We start from the raw sequence: 3,725 nt of genomic DNA on the forward strand, positions 1-3,725 counted from the left end.
TGAATTCCTGTACTGAATACTTAATATTTGGTTAGTGAATTTTTGTATCATTACTTTTCATTTTTATTTTTTCCTTTCTTTCTTTCTTTCTTTCTTTTTTTTTTTTTTTTGTATTTTAGGGAAGGGTCTACAGGGTGTTCAGGTGCTCTCTGCTAGACCAGACTCAGAGTAATCCACCTGTTTACAGCCTCCCAAGAGCTGGGATTACAGGGACGGCTACCACGCCCAGTCTCAACTGCTGTCACAGGGTGTCCCGGGGGTGGGGCTGGCACAGTATGCCTGGGGATCAAACTCCTGGCCTGTGTGCCTGCTTGCAGGCACTTTAATCTTCTGACCCACTTGGCCAGGCTTTTTGTATCATTTCTAATGTTTCTTTTCTTAAAACTTTCATTCTCTTTAAGAAATAAACAATGCCACTGCTCCATTCTCTCGCTGCTACAGGCCCAGCGCTGCCAGCAAGGCCCTTGGTGAGCCCTCCAGATCCTGTGGGCAGACCTCTAGGCTACCTTCACCAGAGTCATCTAGAAATTGTTGCTGGGTCCAGACATTTTTTCTACTCTACCAAACTGACATGTTTGTGAGGCTGCTACTGACGTGATGGACTGAGCATTACAGGGAGGGAATGGGACTCAAGATGGCAATGGAGGGATGGATTCACAGCAAAGTGTCCCAGCTCTTTTGGAAATAGTCCCTATAAATTTAGGGAACAGAAGTCTTTATCATCTTAATTTTTTATAGTCTCATGGGTAATATGGGTATTTCACACCAAACTCTTAAAAAGAAATCCTTGGAGCTGTGCATTTTGGCTCACCCTCACCATCCCAGAGTTTAGGCGGCTGAGACAGGAAAATTGTCATGAGTTCAAGACCAGCCTGAACTACACAGTGAGTTCAAGTCTAGCCTGAGCTACCCAGCAAGACTATCTCAACTAAATAAAAATAATAAATAAATAAGTTAAGTAATAAACCCTCATCTCTACTGTGAATGATAAAGTGAGTTTTGGAAGTATGCACAGATCAGGAGAAATTAGCAAGTGAAACTTCTCTATACACTGAGAAGTTTAGAAGTGGTTTCCTTTTTCTTTTTCTTTTTCTTTTTCTTTTTCTTTTTTTTTTTTTTTTTTTTTTTTCTGTCTCAGGAAGCCTTCAGGGCAGGTATGGTAAGGCTTGAGGATCTGGGAATGGAACCACAGCATCCTGACTGCTTTGTTTAAGCAGTCACTTAAAGAACAGAGCTAAAAGCATTTATTTATTTAATTTATTTATTTTTACATGGGCTTAGCATGCCTTCAGAGCAGGTCTGGTTTGGCTTGAGGATCTGGGGATCGAACCACAGCATCCTGAGCCTATTTGTTTAAGCAGGCACTTAAACACCTGAGCTAATGGGCAGGCCCCCTACACTGAACAGTTTAGACTCACTTGTGGCTAATCACAATTTTTAAACAAAGTGTTAGAGGTGTAGATAAGCCAGAAGATGCCTTTTGTGCGGTCACCACCCTTCATTTATAAAGGGAGCAGACATGAGCGAGGGACATTAAAAATTGTAAGCTTGAAGGTCTGGGTTCTGACAGTCATGTGAAGGGTGAATAGCAAGATATTAAGATGAAGGAAGAGGCTTATTTTACATTGAAACAAACTCTGGATACTTTAAGTCAAAGAGAGTACTTGAGCCAGCCCTACCTTCCTATGTGTCCTGGTCTGTCTGAAATCTCTTTGATTCAAGGGAAGCTCTCTTTGAAGCTTTTTAAACTTTTTCTAAATATGGGGATGGGTGACCGACTACTCACCTGAGTTAGGAGAGGTTGCTGTTGGTGTTTCACCCATAGCTAGATTGCTTGTTTTGTGAATGTTTAGTTTAATGGATACCACTGAGAATCCTAAAATTTGTTTACTTGATTGAAAGAAGAAATTAGGATTAGGAACATTATCATTTGTGAATCTAGGTTTATAAACCAAAGGATTAGATTGTTACTGGATTTCTTTTAGTAGATAATTAAGTTGACAAGTCTGTGATCTTTTGTTCATGCATTTCATTCCAAACAAAATTAACAGAAGAAAAAGATGGACCCAAAGTAGAAAGGGGTGGTAACCATGATAAGGAGAAATACTATGGATTAAAATTTTAAAATTTCATCCATTTTGTTCTGCAAATAACTAAATCTTCAATTGTATATACTTGATAATTATCTAGTCAATAAGCAGCTACTGTGCTGGATAATTGACTATTTAAGTATATACATTTGTATTAAAGTATCCTAAAGGAAAGGTTTCTATCTGTTAAGGATACCAAGAAGCAATCAATTCACTGGAATGGACTCTAGACTCACCCAGCTTGGGATCCAAACCCTTAACTGTATGCTTTTATGCTGGACAAGCAACACAGGCTCTCCACCTGGAGGCTAGGTTTCTAAGCAAGCAAATAAGAAATATAATTATCTGTTCTGCTTCCTGACAGGGTTCCTATGGATGTCTTTGGGATAATTTTTTAAAAATTTAATTTTTTAAACCATACTAATTGCATACATGAAGGAATTTCAAGACTATTTTTGTTGAAGATTATACGGCTTTTAGCAGGTTGCTAAGTATATAATGGATATCAAGTACATATGGGAGGGGCAAGTGAGATAGTTCAGTGGTCTCAAGTGCCTGCTTAAACAAACTTAGGCAGGTGCACAGGGATTGCGGTTCAATTCCTGGCACCACATGCTGCAACAGCCCCTACCCTAGAGTGAGATGAGCCTGCCACACAAAGAAAAAAAGGTTTATACGGGAGGAAAATATGCAGAAGGAGTTATTCTGGACTTGGAAAAGACATGGGAGGAATCTGACCCATGGATGCCGCTCATCTCTCTCCTGTCTATGGGCTCAGACCCCACTGACTCCATCATTACCTTGGGGACAAGATTAAAATGGAAACCCACTATGTGTCCATGGGACAAGGGCAGGATGTATATGCACAGCAGTGCATGGCAAAGGTAAGACCAAATTTCTAGTTCTGAAAACAGTACAGAATTATGCTGTGAATGTTTTGATCATTTTATTAAAAATATTCCGTAGAATAGGTATTGGGAAAATTATTATTGCATGACCACAAAGTTGGCTTCAGTTTCTTTACACAGATTCTTTTTATATTCATACAATAACTTGTTGCAAAACATATGCCTTACAGTTCTCTAAGACATTTGGTTTTCACGGGGTCAGATTCCCAGAGAAGTTTCTCCCAGTCTAGAGAGTACATTCCTTCCAATAGTATTCTAAAAACTCAGTGGAAAAAGAAAGTAGTCTAATAGGTCTCAAAATTCAGTGGGTAAACTTTTACCAGCAGTACCTGCACTATTAATGTATTGGTTTGTGGTCCAATCCCAGCATTTTTTTTTTTTTTTTTTTTTGCCTTTAAATGAATCAGTTTCTCATCTTTCATTGGGTGAAGCAGAATCCCATCAGGGATTGGACTTTGTCTTCTACCTTTAGCCCAGGTTGCCCACTTTCAGAGGTACCTACTTTCTACCACCTGTTCTTGAGTGTTTGGAAAGTTATATGGCATAAAGCAGTGCCATTTTCTCTGAGTGCCAGCTTCAGGTTCAACTTTCTTTATCTTTAACATTTTTTCACCCTTGTTTTTCCTTAGGAGTTTATGGCTTTGGGAAAAAGATCCTCATTGTTTAAATGAAATTTGAGGAGGGAACTGAGTTAAATGGAGTTAAGTGGCATTCATTCTGCCACACT

Source organism: Octodon degus, unplaced genomic scaffold (genome assembly GCF_000260255.1).
Source record: "Octodon degus isolate 3935 unplaced genomic scaffold, OctDeg1.0 scaffold00473, whole genome shotgun sequence".
Classification (NCBI taxonomy): Eukaryota; Metazoa; Chordata; class Mammalia; order Rodentia; family Octodontidae; genus Octodon; species Octodon degus.